This window comes from Macrobrachium nipponense, chromosome 47 (genome assembly GCF_015104395.2).
Source record: "Macrobrachium nipponense isolate FS-2020 chromosome 47, ASM1510439v2, whole genome shotgun sequence".
NCBI classification, from domain to species: Eukaryota; Metazoa; Arthropoda; class Malacostraca; order Decapoda; family Palaemonidae; genus Macrobrachium; species Macrobrachium nipponense.
Genome location: NC_087222.1, coordinates 20,740,115 through 20,764,590, shown reverse-complemented (window position 1 = coordinate 20,764,590; position 24,476 = coordinate 20,740,115). Strand labels below are relative to the sequence as shown.

General features: G+C 37.0%; 1 long non-coding RNA gene and 1 pseudogene across 1 annotated transcript; one reads left to right on the top strand and one right to left on the bottom strand.

The window, feature by feature from the left end:
• The first annotated feature begins 755 nt into the window (after positions 1-755).
• The window catches only part of LOC135204562 (zinc finger protein 271-like), a 40,374-nt pseudogene continuing 16,653 nt past the window's right edge, over positions 756-24,476 (top strand).
• Positions 4,598-6,069, bottom strand: LOC135204756 (uncharacterized). Its single transcript, XR_010312333.1, has 2 exons — positions 5,107-6,069; positions 4,598-4,755 (listed from the first exon to the last, which is right to left on the bottom strand). It is a non-coding gene; the product is annotated as an uncharacterized LOC135204756 (long non-coding RNA).

Genomic DNA, 24,476 nt, shown 5'->3' with positions numbered 1-24,476 from the left:
GAAACTAATTTGAACACTTTCATCTCTCTTCAAATTACTACTCAATTTACCCTTACTATTTTTTCTTATTATTATCTACCGCATCTGTGGATAATATGGTGTTATGTATAGCTGGATCACATATAATTAAGCATTTGCTGTGTACTGTACCCTTCCTGCTGTTACCCCACAAAACTCTTATGCTGGTCTCTTGCATTTTCTATTCTTGCCCTTTGATTTGTTAATAAGATATGTTCATAAGTAATTTATATTGTAATGTCAAGCTAAGAAGGTTTAAAGATGCGAGGTGGTGGGCGTCAATATTAACTTTTAATCTGTTGTTGCATTGTTGCCTCAGGAATGTTTTGATGCTGTGTCTGGACAACGTTTGGTAGGATTGTATTCATGTTTGGATAGAACTATCAAATGCACGCTTTGTTAATCGGCCTGAGACCTTTATGAGAACCTGAATTGAATTTGATTTATTAATTTACTGCTTCAGTTCTGGCATTATGTTTCCTAACTCTGTGTTACATTCTTTGATTTCAGATTCTCCCCTCAGAAAAAATCCTTCCTTCTTATCGTACAGTTTTGAGATTAGCATGCAAGGATTTTGGCAAATGCATGTTGCTAACGTAACTACACTGGAACATACCAATAGCAACTCTTAAAGTGTTTGAGACAACAGAATTATTGTACATGTATTTAAACAAATTTTAAAAAATAAGTAAAAGAAAAAGTTGTTTTTGAATATTAGATCATACATCAGCAGTGAAATCTGGTTATAGTCCTTCAAGATATTGAATATCATTTTTAACAGATTTATTGAATAATTATTTGTAAAGAATTCTGTGATAAGAGTTGTGAATTGAACATATTGTCATTACAGAACAGGACAGGACATAAGGCTAAAATGAATCCAGAACATTCTTTAGAATTTCCTTTGAAAAGTGAAACTGAAGGTGCATTATCACTACCTTCCATAAATCAAGAAAACAGAAACTTGGCTGCCTTTAGTGGAACCAGTGATGGAGACTTTTTGTCTCTGGATCCATTGATGGACATCAAAATAGAGCCAGAGGAATTCTATGAGTCTAATGAAGATGATGACTATTCATATGAAATGAATTCAACAGTGAAGGAAAAACATCCACAAACTTGCAAAAAGGAAGTAAAACAAGAAAGAAGGAATAGTCACAATGGAGAGAAGCCTTTCAGATCAACTGACTGTGAGAGAGCATTTTACAAGAGAATTAATCTTACAAGTGATATCACAAATCCTACCAGCAATAAATTCATATGCAATGACTGTGGGAAAGCATTTTCCTTGAAACATAATCTTATAGTTCATATGAGAATCCATACAGGAGAGAAGTCATTCATGTGCAAGGTATGTGGGAAAGCATTTTCTCAGAAACCACATCTTACAAGTCATATGAGTATCCATACAGGAGAGAAGCCATTCATGTGCAACATATGTGGGAAAGCATTTTCCCAGAAATCAGATCTTACACGTCATATGAGAATCCATACAGGAGAGACGCCATATATGTGCAAAGAATGTGGGAAAGCATTTTCCCAGAAACCAGGTCTTACAAGTCATATGAGATTGCATACTGGAGAGAAGCCATATATGTGCAATGAATGTGGGAAAGCATTTTCCCAGAAACCACATCTTACAAGTCATATGAGTATCCATACTGGAGAGAAGCCATTCATGTGCAACATATGTGGGAAAGCATTTCCAAGGAAAGATCATCTTACACATCATATGAGAATCCACACTGGAGAGAAGCCATTCATGTGCAAAGAATGTGGGAAAGCATTTTCCCAGAAACCAGATCTTACACATCATATGAGATTGCATACTGGAGAGAAGCCATAATGTGCAATGAATGTGGGAAAGCATTTTTCCATAAATCAAATCTTACATGTCATATGAGGTTGCATACCAGAGAGGAAAAAGAAACAACATGATAAAATAAACCAGTTAAGGGCAGAGATCTCTCAAATGACCAACTATATGAGAGATCAAAATCACTCACAAAATCTCAAGAAAATAAGGAAAACAAAGAAAAAATACAGAATAGGGGATGAACAAATTTGTGGAAACTGGCAGAACACCAAGCAAATATAAAGGCCCTAGCTTCACAAATAGGAAACAAACAACAGAAGATAAAAGTAAAACAGTTAAATAGGCAGTTGGGTGACAATCCAAAGATTGTGTATAGAAAGATGACGAAAGAAACAGTGTAGGTACGAACACCACCGAGCAAGGAAGACCTAGAGAGATTTTGGAAGCCACTGTTTTGAAGACCCCGAGCACAACACCAAGAGAATTCATGGATTGACACCATTAGGCAGAAGAACAGCTAGAAACAGCAAATACCACCAATCAGGTTTACCATCAAAAAATTAACAAAGACAATAAAAGAATATAATAATTTCAAGATAACAGTAATAGACAAGATCCCAAAGTTCTGTCTAAAAAAGATCACAGCTCTACACCACATTTATACGCAAGCCCTCTCAAGAGTAGTAAGAGGAGAAGAAGAATCACCAGAGTGGCTCACAACAAGAAATACCACCTTCTCCTTAAAAGCTCCAAGGCTGAGCTCCCAAACAAATATAGGGCCATCTGCTTCCTATCAACAACCTACAAATGGCTCACATGAGTCATCGCAGATGAGATCTGTGAACACCTAGATCAAGGCAAATATATGGAAAAAGAACGAAAGAGATGCACAAGAAACAAACTAAAGATCAACTGCTAATAAACAAAACAATATTAGAAGATTGTAAGAAAAGACAAAGGAATCTTAATATGGGTTGGATAGATTACCAGAAGGCACACCTGGATACTCAATATTTGGAACTATATCATCACAAATGAGGAAATAAGATCTTTCCTGGCAGTACAGATAAGTGGAAGACCACTCTCTGTCTAAAATAGCACTGAGGGCCAGATAGTAATTCCAGACATAAAGATTCAAAGAGGAATATTCCAGGGTGACAGCCTCTCACCACTTCTCTTCTGCTTGAAGACAAGAATTTACACTAGACAGAAACTGTTTGCTTAATCTCAGTCCAAGTAGTTTTTATTACATGATTTTATTTAACTTGACTTCTGCGTCTGTTTTGAATGAAGGTGTCTCAAAAGGTGTGTGAAAACTCATGCTAGAAAGAAGTCATATCCTGTATCTGCACTTAGTTTCCAAGAAGTTTTTTTTTTTTTTTTTTTCCATTAGGTTCATCTTAGAATGAATGTGTTAACTCAGATGTTGAAACAGTTTTTCTCTTGTAGATTCATAACATATGTGAGCACTCATGTAGGATAGATATTGTTCTTTTACACTGCATGTTGTACTTTTGTCTTGTATTCTGCAAATCACAGTCATTGGTTCTGAATGCCAGACTGTTTTTCAGAAGTCACTTATCAGCGAGGATGTTCAGTTGCACTGACAGATTTGTTAATGTTTTGTACCCCAAAGTAAGTTGCACTTGATGTGGAGATGATTATTGTGAACTTGTCTGCAAAATCTCTAGAAAAAAAAGGCAACAGCAACCTAAGGGGCGATAAAAAGAAAAACCATATTTATATTTTTATGATCCAGTTCATGACCATCATCATTGCTGTTACTCAAAGAAGAGAAGGAGAATCTGGAGGGTCTCAGTGAAAATCAGGATGAAGGCTCTTCATTTGCCGATTCTTTATTAGAAGTCAAGGCAGAGCCAAAGTATTTTGGCCAGAGTGAATTTGATGCAAAATGGTTGTGTAACCTTTATGCAAAGGTTAAATAAATGACTTTTAGTTTTTTCTTACAATTTTTCTCATTGAATACTGCACAGTGTTAAGTTAAGAAATTTTCCTTTGCCTTCTCTTCTCTTGTTCCGGTGCATTTTTTGTATGATTTCCAAATAAAAATTAGTATTTTCTTTAGCTGACATGGTTTTCTTGCTCTTGTTATTCAGCATTATGCATATATGCACTTGTATATGTAGTTGTAAGCTTGAATATTTCCACGAAATGTTATTCTTAGTGGAAATAGAAAGGATTGATATCTTCATTAAACTTCAATGAAATTTAGGTGCAGTTTTATTTGATTATTTTTCATCATATGTTTTTGGTTTTTATCTTCTACAAAGAATGTGAAACAGCATTTGTATTAGCTCACTAAATACAGTGAACTGTTTAATATTTTGTTTTAGGTTAACCAGTCTGAAGTGTTGAGAAGACTAGACTAGTTATGTAAATGACTAAAGTAATGTGTTATTCTGTTTACATAATACTGGAGAGAATAATAATTTCAGAACAGTATATTATTTGTTATTCACCGCCAAAATGCTGACATGCCAAGTAACTTGCACAAAAACATTTTCAATTTCATGTTGCATACTCTATTTACTTACCTGATTCCATCATACTTTTCCAAATTGATTTCCAAATTGATAACGGCTCTAATTTCACCAGTAGGTACTTCAGAGATAAAATGGCAGAGTTGGGGATTAATCAAGTCATGTGATCCCCATTTCAAAAATTTTATTGAAAAACCAAGAGCTTTACACAAGAGTTGCTCGTAACCTTGAATGTTTTCTTTCACAGTTAAATAAAAACACATTCTTTAAAATTATTTATTTGTATGAAAGTTAAGATTACGAAATGGCATAGATACAACTCCGATGGCTGAAGTCCTGTTCCCAATCGCTAATCATAAATTACTACTGCTTGTGGTGGAAAGATCTTCACTCATGGAAATTTTTGAAAACCTATGGATTCTGGAAATAACAACAACAACAAACTATCATTATAGAGTCCAACAATATTTAATAAAATAAAGACTATCCGCATGTAAAAAATTGTGTATATCATTAACCAACTTGGCACTGAAATTACCTAATCAGCTGCGTGAAAGAACCAGAAATTAAATCAGTGTCTACCAATAAACCACTGCCCTCCTTAACAATTAGCAACTGCCTAAAATCAAAAGAGCAATTACACAAATGGTAATAACAAAGTTCCAAAAATTATACACCTTTATGGATAGTAATGTCAAAACAAGAATCCATAGAAAATTTACAGGTTCTGAAAGCGTGGTAACCATACGCCACAAATCGTAGGAAACTTACTGGGCAGGAAAGGTTCAACCATCAACTCCATAGAAGTGTTGATGACGTAGGCTTCAAAGACGACGACGGAAGAGGCAGAGACAGGTGGGTCGGCAAGAATATGTTACATAGTTGATGTAGATGCTTCTTCAATATACAAAGCATTCTCTTATGAGGGAGTAGAGTTCACTAGTTATCTTCAAATGTTATCCAGTGGTTCTAAGTTGGAACCTGAGCTTGAACTGCTTTTCCTGCTTTGTGGCGGGTCGAGGTAGACATGTTTTTCTCCTCCAAGAATCGCGAAATGCAAAGGCCGTCGTCCTTCCATAAAAAATCAAGGATGAGGAGGACGAACTGAAACAGGTAAAAGAGCCAGCAGACCCATCTATGTGTTGCGCAATGCTTTAAACTCCCATGTTCCTTTTAGAATTTGTTTAGTATGGCATAGGGGTTTAAAGGATTACTTTAGTATGCATATAATAAACATAAATTTTCTATAAAATCTTAAACAACTTATATTTACTCACACACACATACACACTCACACATACACACACATATATTATAGATATACAAAAACATATATATTTCCTTTTTTGAATTCGTCAGCTCTGACATGTGGGCGTGTCGGTCTGTCATACTGACTTCAACACATGAAAAATTGGCATAATCTTAGACTGGGTGTTTTAGAAGGTTTGACTCCCATCTACAGAATTTTAGATTTAGTCATTATAAACTTACCTAATTCTCTAAAATAGCGACAAATTTTTTGCAAAGGTTAATAAGGTCTGTAAATAAAATATTTGATGTTCACAAACTTTGCCTAAAGAAGAATTTGGCATGCAGTTTTAAAAAACTCTACAAAAAATAAGCAATTCTAAATAAGACACTATCAAAGAATATAAAACTAATGATCCTACCTACTGTAAACATACATACACACACACACACACATATACATATATATATATATATATATATATATATATATATATATATATATATATATATATATATAGGATATGTGTGTGTGTGATATATGTATATATATATACATCGAGCTACAAATGTCCTTTAGTATCTAATTCACCCTACCTCTGAATTAATATATTTTCATATATGCTTAACCGAAGAGGAATTTTATTAGGCGATAATAGAATTGTCGGCGCCCAGCACAAACCTATGGACACCATACAAATCCAGGAATGCCAGTGAAGCTTTTACCCACTCCACTTGTGGTGGTGGAGTGGGTAAAAGCTTCACTGACGTTCCTGGATTTGTATGGTGTCCTAGGTTTCGCGCCTGGGCGCCGACAATTCTATTATCGCCTAGTAAAAATTCCCCTTCGGTTAATCTATGAAAATATATTAATTCCGAGGTAGAGTGAATTAGATATTAAAGGACATTTGTAGCTCGATATATATATATATATATATATATATATATATATATATATTATATATATATGTGTGTGTGGTATATATGTATATATATATACATCGAGCTACAAATGTCCTTTAGTAATCTAATTCACCCTACCTCTGAATTAATATATTTTCATATATGCTTAACCGAAGAGGAATTTTATTAGGCGCATAATAGAATTGTCGGCGCCCAGCACAAACCTAGGACACCATACAAATCCAGGAATGCCAGTGAAGCTTTTACCCACTCCACTTGTGGTGGTGGAGTGGTAAAAGCTTCACTGACGTTCCTGGATTTGTATGGTGTCCTAGGTTCGCGCCTGGGCGCCGACAATTCTATTATCGCCTAGTAAAATTCCCCTTCGGTTAATCATATATGAAAAATATATTAATTCCGAGGTAGAGTGAATTAGATATTAAAGGACATTGTAGCTCGATATATGTATATATATGAATCACAGTAATGATATGACAATATACATATACATACATATACAATACGAATACATACTACACAGATACTACACAGACATATATCATATATACATATATAATATATATCTATATATATATAATAATTTTTTACACACTCGATATATAGATATATATATAATATATATATATATATATATATACTATAGGATATAGATAGGATATATATATATTATTATATACTATCATATACTATACTACTATATACATACACATATATATACATACATAATATACATATATACTATATATCATATATATATATATATATATATATATATCTATATATATATATATATATAATATATCTATATATATATATATATATATATAGAGTGTTCACAACCTATCCCAAAGAAAAATTCTAAATTACATAATACCTCAGAATATAAAATTAATGATCCTACCTCATATCATATTTCAAAAAAATGATCGCAAAATACATCGCTACATAAGAAGCTTTCTCGACCAAGTTTTCCTCCCAGTAGCAACCCAAAACTATGCCTGAAGAAAAAATCATCCCAAAATACAGAGAGCATCCTCGAGCAATTCTTGCCAATAGTAGCTACCCAATTATACATTAACAAAATCACTATACACAGCTTCAACCACTTCTGCTAACATTTCGAGCCAGACTTGAGCAAGGCTGGGCGAGGAGTGAGAAAATTCATCAGGGGAAAATGTCCCCTTCCCTCAACGATGACGGCGGAAAATAAAACAAAAGACAAAATAGGGAGCCTTCCGGAGACAGGTGCATCGATCATCGTTATCTAAGCCTTCCTTCCTTCCTTCCTTCCATCCTTCCTTCCTTCCTTCCTTCCTTCCTTCCTTCCTTTTCCCTTCGTTCCTTTAGCTAGAAAAACCCTTTCAAAGACCACCGCAGAACACCGACGGCCTTCGATAGAAGTCAGTTCCTCGTTGGGCGAGTGGTTTTCTCGGCTCAGCCAACCTGAAATCAGAGGGATTTATTTCTGGTGATTGACATTCATTTCTCGTTATAATGTGGTTCAGATTCCACAATAAACTGTAGGTCCCGTTGCTAGGTAACCAATTGGTTCCTAGCCACATCAAAACCTCTAATCCTTCGGGTCAGCCCTTTATAGGGGAGAGCTGTTCATCAGCTCAGTGGTCTGGTCAAACTAAGAAATACTTAACTTCATCGATAGAAGTCACGGAGAGCAACGAAACTGCGCCTGTGAGAGAGAATCAATGGAATACAGAAATGATCGTAAGACGACACAGCGTAAGAATGCAAATGCTTGCCGTATCCTCCATTTTCCATTTATTCAGATGTCATTGTGAATATGAATGTGAATGTGAATGCCTGGGAATGGTGAATGTAAAACGCTAAGGATGGACGTATAATGTAAGTAACATACGCATTTTTGGATAGATGAGGCATATGTGACCATATGTCCAGAAACTAGGATCATTTTTAAATAAAAAGTGACATAGGGTTTTATCATCTTCCTTCACTCATCCAAATCCCTTCATATTTATGATGTTTAGTTTGGTTGTGTCTCCAAATATGAAGAAAGGAGCGCCTTTAGACTATGGAACCACCCACATTTCTGTTTATTTATCTAATTATTTATTTATTTAGTTATCTATTTATTTATTTATTTATTTATTTATTTTTTTTATCTATCTATCTATTTATTTATTTACCTATCTATCTTTTTTATTTATTTATTTATTTATTCGCTTATTTAGCTATCGATTAATTTATTTGTTTATTTGTTTACTGAGAAAGAAAATGGATCAGACATTGAAATGTCCTTCCCTAGCCCAAAATACAAAATATAAAGGGAGAAGGGGGGGGGGGTGGGGGGATGGGCAGCGGTTTCCCACGAGGGAAAATCAGCCCTAACCTTGAAGAATAAAAATTGTAAGTCAGAAAAGAACAAAAGCAGAAAGAAAATTCCAGAGTTCGGGCGTACAAGAGTATACAGCCCACGCACTCACCGATAGGTGCAATAAGAGGATTGTCAGTTGCTTAGAGAAATATGACCTAAACATCAGAAAAAAAGAAAGAGGAAATCTGCCGTCTGGAGGGAATGAGCGACCGCAGCAAAATGCACAGATCAGAATACTGAGTTTGAGGAAACTAAAAGGAAGCCAGTAATGCCTACAGTGCACTGCATGAGGTGCACTGACTGCACAACTCCCCCACTGCCCCATTCCCCCATGGTGACAAAACACAAGTACTCTTTTTCTTATCAACAGAACAAAATTTGGTAGGATTATCTAGATTTTATTTTCAATGCAAAATAATCATCGATAAACCGCATTCTTCAAGTAATTATCACAACATGCACAATGGTCTTACACGTCAAGCATGTATACATGCTTACGACAACATCAAGTGCAATCATCTATAACAACAATAATAAAAAAAAAATTAATAATATTAATAAAGTGAAGACACTTTGCTGACTAAGACACCAACAACATCAAGAATAATAATATGATACTACTACTGCTACTACTACTACTACTAATAATAATAATAATAATAATAATAAATTGCGTGCACTTTTGTTGATTACTACAACAACAACAATAATAATAATAATAATATTTTCCTTACAATTCGCTTCTCAGGCTCAGCGATGTTTCTGAGTAACTGGCCAATATTCATATTGGGAATTTTCAAAAATTGTAAATGCTGAAGGAATCTTTTATTAGAACAGGATATCAGGTCCAGGTCAAGCAGGGGTCGTCGTCAGTGCCGGTATATTCCGTAAATTACGGAATAATACCGGCACTGACGACGACCCCTGCTTGACCTGGACCTGATATCCTGTTCTAATAAAAGATTCCTTCAGCATTTACAATTTTTGAAAATTCCCAATATGAATATTGGCCAGTTACTCAGAAACATCGCTGAGCCTGAGAAACGAATTGTAAGGAAAATAGAAAAAACAATATATAAAATCAACTCGCTTAATTCTGCCATCCTTTTTAACAGTATTTGCCTAAAAGAGGGCTTCTCACCAAAATAATAATAATAATAATAATACTAATAATAATAATAATAATAATAATAATAATAATAATAATAATAATAATACAGACCATAATACAGACCACCAGTATCACAGAAACAAATAACTTGACATATGCAGGAGCAAGATTAGTAGCAGAACTGATGGGAATTCGAAACACCAACACCACCAGCACAACCAACAAACAGAAACCCAACAAAGCAACCACCTTGGAAAAGGCGCCTGGAAAGCAATCATGTTGATGAGATCTGACTTGAGTAAACTGAAAGAGATGGCAGAAAATAAAAAAGGCTAAGAAGCAAGAAAACAAGGGAGGAACTCAACGAGAAATACAAAGTACAAGAGAGGGGACTAAACAACACAATAGAAGATGTAAAACAGAGGCTTAAGGCCAAAGCACATAAGATCCAACGGTACATGAACAGGAATAAGGGATACCAACAGAACAAACTATTCGGAACCAACCAGAAAAGACTATTCAGCCAACTAAGAGGGGAAGACAACCACCCCAGAAATTCTGAAGCCGAACCAAGTAAGAGACTCTGGGAAAACATATGAGCAATCCGGTATCACACAACACATGCAACATGGCTCCAGGAAGTCAAGGAAGAAGAAACAGGGAGAATAAAACAAAGATTCACAGAGATCACGACAGACACAGTCAGACACCAACTAAAGAAAATGCCAAACTGGAAAGCCCCAGGTCCCGACGAGTCCATGGATACTGGCTCAAAAAACTTCAAGGCCCAACCCTACACCCACGAATAGCAGAACAACTCCAGCATTGTATCTCAAATCACCATGCACCCTAATGGATGACCACAGGAAGAACATCCTTAGCACAAAAAGACAAGAGTAAGGGAAATATAGCCAGTAACTACAGGCCTATCACCTGCCTACAATAATGTGGAAGTTACTAACAGGTATCATCAGTGAAAGGCTATACAACTACCTAGAGGAGACAAACACCATCCCCCACCAACAGAAAGGCTGCAGAAGGAAGTGTAGGGGCACAAAAGACCAGCTCCTGATAGACAAAATGGTAATGAAGAACAGTAGGAGAAGAAAAACCAACCTAAGCATGGCATGGATAGACTATAAGAAAGCCTTCAACATGATACCACACACATGGCTAATAGAATGCCTGTAAAATATATGGGGCAGAGGAAAATACCATCAGCTTCCTCAAAAATACAATCGCAACTGGAATACAATACTTACAAGCTCTGGAATAAGACTAGCAGAGGTTAATATCAGGAGAGGGATCTTTCCAGGGAGACTCACTGTCCCCACTACTCTTCGTAGTAGCCATGATTCCCATGACAAAAGTACTACAGAAGATGGATGCCGGGTACCACTCAAGAAAAGAGGCAACAGAATCAACCATCTGATGTTCATGGACGACATCAAGCTGTATGGTAAGAGCATCAAGGAAATAGATACCCTAATCCAGACTGTAAGGATTGTATCTGGGGACATCAGGATGGAGTTTGGAATAGAAAAAATTGCGCCTTAGTCAACATACAAAAGGGCAAAGTAACGAGAACTGAAGGGATAAAGCTACCAGATGGGAGCAACATCAAACACACAGATGAGACAGGATACAAATACCTGGAATAATGGAAGGAGGAGATATAAAACACCAAGAGATGAAGGACACGATCAGGAAAGAATATATGCAGAGACTCAAGGCGATACTCAAGTCAAAATCCAACGCCGGAAATATGACAAAAGCCATAAACACATGGGCAGTGCCAGTAAATCAGATACAGCGCAGGAATAGTGGACTGGACGAAGGCAGAACTCCGCAGCATAGATCAGAAAACCAGGAAACGAAATATGACAATACACAAGCACTACACCCAAGAGCAAATACGGACAGACTATACATAACACGAAAGGAAGGAGGGAGAGGACTACTAAGTATAGAGGACTGCGTCAAACATCGAAAACAGAGCACTGGGGCAATATCTGAAAACCAGTGAAGACGAGTGGCTAAAGAGTGCATGGGAAGAAGGACTAATAAAAGCAGACGAAGACCCAGAAATATACAGAGACAGGAGAAAGACAGAAAGAACAGAGGACTGGCACAACAAACCAATGCACGGACAATACATGAGACAGACTAAAGAACTAGCCAGCGATGACAATTGGCAATGGCTACAGAGGGGAGAGCTAAAGAAGGAAACTGAAGGAATGATAACAGCGGCACAAGATCAGGCCCTAAGAACCAGATATGTTCAAAGTACGATAGACGGAAATAACATCTCTCCCATATGTAGGAAGTGTAATACGAAAAATGAAACCATAAACCACATAGCAAGCGAATGCCCGGCACTTGCACAGAACCAGTACAAAAAGATTGGGGCATGATTCAGTGGCAAAAGCCCTCCACTGGAGCCTGTGCAAGAAACATCAGCTACCTTGCAGTAATAAGTGGTACGGAGCACCAACCTGAAGTGGAGTGATAGAAAACGATCAGGCAAAGATCCCTCTGGGACTATGGTATCAGAACGGATAGGGTGATACGTGCAAACGACCAGACGTGACGTTGATTGACAAAGTCAAGAAGAAAGTATCACTCATTGATGTCGCAATACCATGGGACACCAGAGTTGAAGAGAAAGAGAGGGAAAAATTGGATAAGTATCAAGATCTGAAAATAGAAATAAGAAGGATATGGGATATGCCAGTGGAAATTGTACCCATAATCATAGGAGCACTAGGCACGATCCCAAGATCCCTGAAAAGGAACCTAGAAAAACTAGAGGCTGAAGTAGCTCCAGGACTCATGCAGAAGAGTGTTATCCTAGAAACGGCACACATAGTAAGAAGATGATGGACCTAAGGAGGCAGGATGCAACCCGGAACCCCACACTATAAATACCCCCAGTCGAATTGGAGGACTGTGATAGAGCAAAAAGAAAGAAAAAGAAAAAAAAAAAAATAATAATAATAATAATTTGTGTGGTGGCGTTTCGAGTGAATGTGGAACGCCCCTGTCAATTCCGAAGCGACCAAAAAAAAAAAGGCATTCGAAGACTATGACGAAAGGACGACGTGGAGGAAGGGTAGGGAGGGGTGGGGGGAATATTAGTGGAGTCCATAGACAACTTGTTAAGTCCCCCAAAATATTGGAGGATTTATCCAGCTGTCATAAAACTCAATCGCTTCGAAAGGAACGGAAAAACAAATCTTCCTCCTCATTCCATTTTCCGTGTCGTCTCTCTCTCTCTCTCTCTCGTTATACATTTTACACTTTGTACATTACCAGCTGGGGCATAGCAGATATCCCTCTCAGAAAAGTTTCAATACGTACCTGTGAAAGACAAAAAAAATTATTTCAATTACTTATATATAAAATATATGATAAAACTAATCATGAAATAAGTAATAAAATCATAAAAAATGTTAATGTAAGTGATGATATACAGGTAAATACAGAGATATTATATAAAATATTAGAGAAAATAGTGGATAAATATATATCAAAGAAAAGAAACGTAAACACCAAAGTCATGCATACACCAAGAGACAGAAGGATCTTGTTCCAGAAAATCAGAAAGTGGAAAAAAAGTCTTGCAAAAGAAAAAATGCATGGAAAAGGATGGAACTAAATGGTAAGATAGTACTTGCGGAACAAAAGATTATACAATCAAAAGAAAATGAAAAACGGGATGTGGAAGAAAAAACCCTAGTAAATATCAAGCAAACTCCTAAACTATTGTACTCGTATGAAAAACGATGAATAAAAGAAGAATAGAAATAGGCCCTCTAAGAATGGCAGGGAAAACAACGAATGAAAAAAAAGGAAATATGCAACACATTGACAGAAAGATATAAGAGAGAATTTACCCCTAGAATTGATAATGAAGATAATGATACAGAAATAAGAGATGAAAATAGTGAATATTTATCAGACATAGATATTAATGAAGCCGATATTGTGAAGGCTATTAATGAAATTAAAAATGGAGCTGCTGCTGGGCCTGATGGTATCCCTGCTATTTTGTTAAAGAAAGTAGCTCATTCTATTGTAAAGCCCCTTGCAGTATTATTAAGACAAAGTGTAGATACAGGCAAGATTTATGATGAACACAAATTAGCATATATTACCCCAACCTTCAAAAGTGGATCAAGACTAGAGGCAAATAATTATAGGCCTGTGAGTTTAACATCGCATATTATGAAAGTGTATGAAAGGGTAATGAAGAGGAATATTATGAATTATTTAATAAAAAATAATTTGTTTAATATAAGACAACATGGTTTTGTACCTGGAAAAAGTACACAAACCCAACTCTTAGTCCACCGTGAAAACATATACAAAAATAAGAAAAACGGAAAGGAAACAGATGTGGCTTATCTAGACTTTGCAAAATCTTTTGTCAAGGTAGATCATAATATACTAGCGAAGAAAATTAAAAAACATAATATAGTGGACAAAGTAGGAAGATGGTTAAAAGAATTTTTACACAACAGAAAACAGATAGTTATTGCAAACGTTATAATCTGGAAACCGTGACACATGTACGTTAAAGGTACTACGGTATTAATATATAGATTATTATATTAAGGAGAGTAGTTCTTTCGTTCGCTAGGAGTAGAGCACATTTTTAAAACAATATGTTAAGGAATTACAGTGGCAGATATTATTATTATTATGTTACTGTATCTCTGACTCAACTGTATTTTTCAGCCATATTGCTTGAATAATGTTGCAAAGTTGAAGAAAAATTATTATTATTATTATTATTTTTTTATCTATTTTTTTATTTTTGGTCTATCACAGTCCTCCAATTCGACTGGGTGGTATTTATAGTGTGGGGTTTCGGGTTGCATCCTGCCTCCTTAGGAGTCCATCACTTTTCTTACTATGTGCGTCGTTTCTAGGATCACACTCTTCTGCATGAGTCCTGGAGCTACTTCTGCCTCTAGTTTTTCTAGATTCCTTTTCAGGGATCTTGCGATCGTGCCTAGAGTTCCTATGATTATGGGTGCAATTTCCACTGGCATATCCCATATCCTTCTTATTTCTATTTTCAGGTCTTGATACTTATCCATTTTTTCCCTCTCTTTCTCTTCAACTCTGGTTGTCCATGGTATTGCGACATCAATGAACGATACTTTCTTCTTGGTTTTGTCAATCAACGTCACGTCTGGTCTATTTGCATGTATCACCCTATCTGTTCTGATACCATAGTCCCAGAGGATCTTTGCCTGATCGTTTTCTATCGCTCCTTCAGGTTGGTGTTCGTACCACTTATTACTGCAAGGTAGCTGATGTTTCTTGCACAGGCTCCAGTGGAGGGCTTTTGCCACTGAATCATGCCTCTTTTTGTACTGGTTCTGTGCAAGTGCCGAACATTCGCTTGCTATGTGGTTTTTGGTTTCATTTTTTCTTTTTGTATTGCACTTCCTACATATGGGGAGAGATGTTATTTCCGTCTATCGTTCTTTGAACATATCTGGTTCTTAGGGCCTGATCTTGTGCCACTGTTATCATTCCTTCAGTTCCTTCTTTAGCTCTCCCTCTGTAGCCATTGCCACGTGTCATCGCTGGCTAGTTCTTTAGTCTGTCTCATGTATTGTCTGTGCATTGGTTTGTTGTGCCAGTCCTCTGTTCTGTTGTCATTCTCCTGGTCTCTGTATATTCTGGGTCGTTCGTCTATTTTATTAGTCCCTTCTTCCCATGCACTCTTTAGCCACTCGTCTTCACTGGTTTTTCAAGGATTAGCCCCAGTGCTATGTTCTTGATGTTGACGCAGTCCTCTATGCTTAGTAGTCCTCTCCCTCCTTCCTTTCGTGTTATGTATAGTCTGTCCGTATTTGCTCTTGGGTGTAGTGCTTTGTGTATTGTCATATGTTTCCTGGTTTTCTGGTCTATGCTGCGAAGTTGCTGCCTTCGTCCATTCCACTATTCCTGCGCTGTATGGATTTACTGGCACTGCCCATGTGTTTATGGCTTTTTATCATATTTCCGGCGTTGAGTTTTGACTTGAGTATCGCCTTGAGTCTCTGCATATATTCCTTTCCCCTGATCGTGTCCTTCATCTCTTGGTGTTTTATATCCCCTCCTTCCATTATTTTCCCAGGATTTGTATCCAGTCTCATCTATGTGTTTGATGTTGCTCCCATCTGGTAGCTTTATCCCTTCAGTTCTCGTTACTTTGCCCTTTGTATGTTGAGTAAGGCGCATTTTTCTATTCCAAACTCCATCCTGATGTCCCCAGATACAATCCTTACAGTCTGGATTAGGGTATCTATTTCCTTGATGCTCTTACCATACAGCTTGATGTCGTCCATGAACATCAGATGGTTAATTCTGTTGCCTCTTTTCTTAAGTTTGGTACCCGGAATCCGTCTTCTGTAGTACTTTTGCCATGGGAATCATGGCTACTACGAAGAGTAGTCGGGGGACAGTGAGGTCTCCCTGGAAGATCCCTCTCCTGATATTAACCTCTGCTAGTCTTATTCCAGAGCTTGTAAGTATTGTATTCCAGTTGCACATTGTATTTTTGAGGAAGCTGATGGTGTTTTCCTCTGCCCCATATATTTTCAGGCATTCTATTAGCCATGTGTGTGGTATCATGTCGGAGGCTTTCTTATAGTCTATCCATGTCATGCTTAGGTTGGTTTTCCTTCTCCTACTGTTCTTCATTACCATTTTGTCTATCAGGAGCTGGTCTTTTGTGCCCCTATACTTCCTTCTGCAGCCTTTCTGTTGGTGGGGGATGGTGTTTGTCTCCTCTAGGTAGTTGTATAGCCTTTCACTGATGATACCTGTTAGTAACTTCCACATTATTGGTAGGCAGGTGATAGGCCTGTAGTTACTGGCTATATTTCCCTTACTCTTGTCTTTTTGTACTAGGGATGTCCTTCTTGTGGTCATCCATTTGGGTGCATGGTGATTTGAGATACAATGCTGGATTTGTTCTGCTATTCGTGGTTGTAGGGCCTTGAAGTTTTTGAGCCAGTATCCATGGACTTCGTCGGGACCTGGGGCTTTCCAGTTTGGCATTTTCTTTAGTTGGTGTCTGACTGTGTCTGTCGTGATCTCTGTGAATCTTTGCTTTATTCTCCCTGTTTCTTCTTCCTTGACTTCCTGGAGCCATGTTGCATGTTTGTTGTGTGATACCGTATTGCTCCATATGTTTTCCCAGAGTCTCTTACTTGGTTCGGCTTCAGGAATTTCTTGGTGGTTGTCTTCCCCTCTTAGTTGGCTGTATAGTCTTTTCTGGTTAGTTCCGAATAGTTTGTTCTGTTGGTATCCCTTATTCCTGTTCATGTACCGTTGGATCTTATGTGCTTTGGCCTTAAGGCTCTGTTTTACATCTTCTATTGTGTTGTTTAGTCCCCTCTCTTGTACTTTGTATTTCTAGTTGAGTTCCTCCCTTGTTTTCTTGCTTCTTAGCCTTTTTTCTGCCATCTCTTTCAGTTTACTCAAGTCAGATCTCATCAACATGATTTGCTTTTCCAGGCGCCTTTTCCAAGGAGGTTGCTGTTTTGGTTTCTGTTGGGTTGGTTGTGCTGGTGGTGTTGGTGTTCGTATCCCCATCAGTTCTGCTACTAATCTTCCTCCTGCATATGCCAAGTTATTCGTTTCTGTTATTATTATTATTATTATTATTATTATTATTATTATTATTATTATTATTATTATTATTATTATTATTATTATTATTATTATTCAGAAGATGAAGAAGAACCCTATTCATATGGAACAGGCTCACCACAGGGCCCATTGCCTTGAGATTCAATCTTTATAAGAATATTAGAGTTCATTTGAAAAAAGTAACATAAGGTAGCAGGATATACAGAAAGAATAAATCTGGCTTATTAAAAAGAAATCAGTAGATCAATAAATAGAAAAAAATTTATTTAAATGCAAGGAGATTAGTATTAGAGTAGTAATGCACCGCATCTTCGCTTGAACTTTTGAAGCGACATTTGCACAACACCTTCAGGAGGGAGGCAGACTGTTCCTCCACAGTCCCCCAACGGTGTGAGGAGGAATGAAGGACCTCTGGAAGGGAGGACACCTTTAGGGCGCTGCCTGTCGATGATCTATTGTACAATGGTGAGCTTCTTCATTCCGAATTGCTCTCCATTGACTTGACTGATATATTATCTTTGTGCCATAGGTTGAATACAGTTTAGTTCAACAAGGTTGAGGTGTCAAGAAATTTCTTTTATTTATATTGATTGATTGAATGCGAGGTGTGTGTTCAGCCTATCACACGATGTCAGCTATTGTTCGGAAACACAATTAAATTTAGAATTGAAATCGCCCCTAATGGATCCAGATTCCAGCAGGAAAATTATTTTCTGAATAAGTAAATCTTTTGTTGCTGATGAAAGTTTGTTCAGATTTTTTATGTAAGATAAGGAATGGAATATAGAATCTCGGCCAAAGGTAAAACACTGGGACCTACAAGGTCATTCATTGGTGAAAGGGAATTGAGAGTAGGAAGGCTTGAAAGGTGAGACAGGAGGAGGAGGAGGGGGAGGAGGAGGGGAGGAGGAGGAGGAGGAGGAGGAGGAGGAGGAGGAGGAGGAGGAGGAAAACCTTTTGCAGGTGAAGAAGAAGAGAAAGCTGAACTATGAACCAGTTGTTAGGAAAAGAGGGTCAAGGAAAGTCAGCAGAAGGAAAGAGACTATGAATGGAGGTACAGTAAAAAAGAATGAAAAGGATTCCAGCAGCTAAGGGCCTAAGGAAGGGACACTGCAAAGAACTTTCGCGTACTACCTGCAGTGTACCGCATGAGGTGCATTGACGGTGCTACTCCTTACTGGTTTGAGCAATTGGCCTTTCTGATTCACTCATTTTCTTAAAAAGACCAAGATCACTGATTAATAACCTCGCTGATCCAAAAATATGTTTCTTTTTCTATCTTCTTCTTTCCCACTATTATCCCTACATTAACGGGTCGGTTTCATAATGCATAACAGTTCCCGCCCCCCGCCCCCGCTTTCCTAAATCCTGGATCCTCCACTGAGGGGGATGCTGGAAGCAGTCTAAACTGCTGGATGTCACGATCATAACTCCACCTTGCTGCATTCATAAACGCTGAGAATCTTTTGCTCGACACAGACGCAAACACAATCACACGATATGTGTGTATGTATGTGTATGTGAGTGTGTGTGTGTGTGTATGAGGATAAAGGCCTATAAAAACACTTTTTATATGTTCCAACCATATATTTACGACATTCACTGGAAAAATGTTTTACAAGTGAACAGGGACACAGGCAGAAGCAGTAGTGTCCGAAATATTATATGGTTGCAATGTAGAAATAATGTTCTCATTGGCCTTATATCTTCATATGATACTGTTGGGTTACAGTAAAAGCCATTCACATGTATTGATGTATATATAGAAATTTACATATATTCATATAATTTGAATTCCTTTAGTTTCCATTATCTGATATCTATTCTTTTTTTAATAAGTAAGAACTCTTCTTTCTCTATTTCCATCGCCCTCCTCTTACTTCTTCCCAATGAACTCCAAGTCAACAGCCCCCTTTGGAGGGCTTAATTGTTCCACAGCAGTAGGGTTCTTCATCCTATGAATGACTCTACTACTAATCATAAGAGTTCATTTTCTTGTGTTTTCAGATACTTCTACTTGTGGCACATTCATTCCTCTCCTGCGGAGATGCTGGCGGGTTGTGCATTGCTCCTTCTGAATCAGGCAACAACTGCACAGGTGTTCTCGACCCCAATGGCTGCCTTGGAGGCAGCAGCAGCTGCTCCTGCTGCACGGGAGGTGAGTGAGTCATCCTCTTCAGTGGTAAGATTAGACCTCAAAATCTATTCCTTCTACTGCCAGACTTTAGAATTCTCTTTCTGCTTCTGCTTTTCCTGACTTAGAACATTTAACTTCTTCCTTCCATTCCTGTTAATGTTTTCTTCTGGCCCGGGCTAGAATAGGATACCAGCTTGCTCATGACACTAGTCTACCCTTCATTTATATACTACATATATTGTCAGCTCTATGAAGGAAATTTATATTGATTTTATTCTGGATGTTATAAACTGATGTATCTCTAGGGTATCTCTATCCGGTGGTTTTCCCCGAGAGGGCAAAGGAAAGAAAAGAAGATAAAAAAAAAAAAAAAAAAAACTTTTGGAATAGTTCAGTTAATAAGAGATTTTATAGACCTTAACTTTGCATCTTTTCACAGAACCTTGACTCATATGGTGATAAAGGAAACACTGTTAATGTATTTATAACTATCATACAACGCTAATAATCCAACGTAACTCAAATTAAATATCACCACACTAATATGAACTTATCGAAATAAATATTTCACAATATAATCATGGAACTAAATAGAAAGTGAGATAAAAACACAACTGTTACAATCGTAGTTGGACGTGTGGTACGCCCGCTTCACCAGAATAGCGAAGGTCTCCAAAGAGAAGTTTGAAATGGAAAGGAGCACTGACTGAGTGAGTGGAAGTAGGCTGGGCGATCAAGAGATGTCTTTGAGGCAAGAGATGGAAATACTCGAAGAGTAAAAGTACAAAAGTCTTCAAATAGAATATGTAGTACAATATATACAATGGGGGAGAATAACAGTTCGTCATAATATATATATAAATATATATATATATATATATATATATATATATATATATATATATATATATAATCAATGAGTAGTATATATTTGTGTGCGCCTGCTTGTATCAGATCAAGTTATGACTTGATTGATCATCAGTAATTTGTACTGTAAAACTTACTCTTTATTCTGTAATGTAAAAGCACGAAGAAGTTCATTGTTCATATAAGAGTGACAGAAGCTTATTCGATGCTAAAGGACCCTGTACAGTGAACGATCTTTTACCCAGCTCGGTATTTGTCCTTGGTACGTAAAGGTCGTTGTTATTTCTTGTTGTCCTGTCACTTCTAAATCCAACTAATGTCAGAGGAAAAATCCATGTTGGTAATAAATTATGCAATATCTTATAAATTAACAGACATAAGTCATACTGTATTCTTTGTTCTATATTTAGCCATTCTAATTTCTTTAAAATTGGGGATACATGATCGTATTTCTTTGCCTTCCCATCAGTCACTTTTGCCGCAAGTTTTGGAGTTTTTGCATTCGATGTTGTTGTTGTTTAGACGTAGTGGCCCATACCTTCAAACAGTGGTTTACTATGCTTAACGCAAGAGACTGAACAACCATTTTGCGCATTTCATGATCAAATCTGTCTTTTATTCTGTTTATATAAATTAGAGTTCCATTCACTTTCCTACTAACTTCATTTATATGAGAATCAAAACACATGTACTGATCAAAGTAAACTCCGAGGTTTTTTACATGGTCACTTTTCGTAATAGCATGGCCATTGAAATTTATAACTATATTATCAGGAATTTGAGAAACGTATTGTCTTGAGCCAAGGAAAATATACTGAGTTTTTTATTCGTTTACATTTCATCCCTTAGTTTGGAAATAATATTTAGCATTTTCTAAGATACTTTCCGCTCTTGAAATTAACATTTGTAATTCTTCTATGGTTCCGGTGATTAGATTTGACTGTCATCTGCAAACTGTATTGAGAGACAATCCTGTAATGAAGTAGACATATCACTGATATAGATTAAGAAAAGAATTGGTCCTAATATTGATCCTTGTGGAACCCCAAATTGCACTGGCTTAGAGGAAGATATTACATCGTCTATTCTTACTGACTGATACCGATTTTCCAAATAACTTTTAAACCAAAACGGGTCGATTTTTAGTTTTATACATTTACTAAGAAGGATATCATGGCTAACGCTATCAAATGCTTTAGAGAGATCTAACAATATGAGAAGAGAGTTCTTTTTTCGTCTATATTACTGTAAATTTTCCCTGTGAGCTTCATGATGTGGATAGATGTGGTCTAAAACCATGTTTGTGATAATAAGTTATTTTCTTCAAGATATTGCACGAGCTGAACTGCAACTATTTTTTCTAATATCTTAGATAAGACTGGTATAAGTGATATAGGCCGATAATTTTCGACTGCATCTGGGTCACCGTTCTTGAAAAATGGTATTACATGCCATAGTTTCCAGTCGGTGGGGTAGAGACCAGTGACAATGGAGGTGTTTACTATAACGGTTAGGCAAAAACTTTTATCACGGGTAAGGCATCTCGTATGAAACGGAGAGAGATACCATCAGATCCAAACGCCTTTGAGTCATTCAAATCCTTCGCAACCAAGGCAACTGTATCTACGTCAATGGGTTGCGGTCTGAAAAGGTTATATGCGATACCTTGAGGTATAATAGCATCTATAGTGGGCAGATTATTATTTGCATTGAGGATCTGTTGAGAATTTTCGAAGGCCAGTCGACCTACATTTGCAAAATATTCGTTAAATTCTTCTGCTTTATCTTTCTTATCTTTATAATCATGGATGCTTACGTTACTATTTGTGGCAGGGATCATTTCATGAAAAATTTCCCATTTAGTAGACAAATTACCACGACAGTTTTTAAACTTATCTTTAAAATGCTCTCCCTTCTTTGTTTTAATAAGTTCATTAACTCGTTTTTTGTGGTTTTTATAAGTATTTCTTAATTCTAAGTTTAATGTACCCCTTTTGACTCTTTCATGCAATTCGTCTCTTGCTTTCATTTGTATTTTAAGGTCATGGCTTATCCAAGGGGCCGGGGGCCGGGTAATGACTTTCGTTACACAAGGGGCACACTCATTGAAACTCTCAACAAAAACACTAGTAAATATAGAAACTTGAATATTTACATTGTCTCTATTTAAAATTCTATTAAGGTTAGAGGTTCTATTTAAGAGGCTCCATCACAGAACGTATTCTGATTATAGTGACTTAAACTATGAAATGTTCTAGTTACAGGCTGCCTTTTTGGTTTTGAAATATCTATTGTAGTGTTACCAACTCATGGTCAGCGACAGGACAAGGAACTACTTCAGCTTGGGAAATCATTTCTGGTCTGTTTGTGATGACAACATCTAGCAGTGATGAGCTTGTGCTTGTCATTCTTGTAGGTTTATTAATTGCCTGGTGTAGGTTCAATTAGCGCACAATTTTACCTAGTTTACCATTAGCAGATAATAAATCATCATTAACATCCCCTAGTATAAAAATTGGCTTTCCACGTAGGAAAACACTTTAAAAACAGCCTTAATGTAGTCGGAAAGAGTGGAGACTAATAGCTTGGGGATGGCGGTGAACACACCCGAAAATGAATGATTAGGGAGCTTTTTATGTTGTACAGTTATCAGACACCCTCCACTCCTACTCCTCTATCAACATTTCAGGGTCATTCTATTATCTTTTAAAATCATCTCGAACATAGATACAAGTTCCTCCTCCTCTTCCTGGTGCAACGATAGATATTAAAATTTGAAATGTTTTACAAATTGTCCTCGGATACCCGCATATAGCCATGTTTCACTTATACATAAAATGTCTATTTTTCTTTCTTTTATTAACAATTCCAGTTCACCAAAGTTCGATAATAAGGACTGAGCTTTTATTTGTTCTATAGTTAGCAGGTTTCCCACATCCCTCTCTGCGATAGGGCATCTTCACTGTACCCTTCTGCAGTGCCATCTTCCTGGTCGTTATCCTGTGGATCATAGCGAGGGCATAATCGACTTTTATGGCCTAAACCATGGCAGCTACTGCATCTAATTCTGTGGTCGTAATAACATGATCTTTGATTGTGATTATATTCACCACAGTTATAACATCCAGGGCTGGACTGATAACGTTGATTTTGCACGAAATTTTTGCCATCATCTTTACGATACTTCTTGAATGTTCCATTCCTCCACGCTGATCTTCCTGTAGTTAGTACGATCCCGAATTGTGGTCTGCCTGAAGTTTCCATCGTTGTCCAGTAATTGATTCCTACGTACATTCATGATACGATGGGCGTGCCTTGCTGATGAATAGCATGACGTTCTGATTTTGATCTCTATCCAACGTTAATGTTGATTCTTTTACAAAACGTCCCTTCCAATTATCACAGAGCTTAAAATGCTGGCATTTCTTGCTAAGAGACTCGAGTAGTCTAATTGCACAACACCTATTTAAGAAAATTCCTGGGGTTTTCATTGGTCTGGTGAAAACAACATTTCGTGTTTCTCCAGTAGCTAGCTTGAAAGAGACTCACCATTTATGTCTATATACCATTGCCTAAACACCATTCACTTAATTGGTTATTATGGTAGTTAATCAAATTCTGATATTCGTCTTCGCGAAGGTTCGGAAACAGCTGACATATGCTGATTTCCATATTTTCATTAACGTTTCTTAAGCTCCATAACGAGACTACTTAAGTTATCCAGGATGTTTTGATGATGATGTATCATCCAAGACATCGTAGATACCACACACTCAAATGCATCTTGCAGGTGCCCAGTTTAGCTCTTCAGTTTACCCAACTCTCCGTATAAGGTCTATATTGGCACC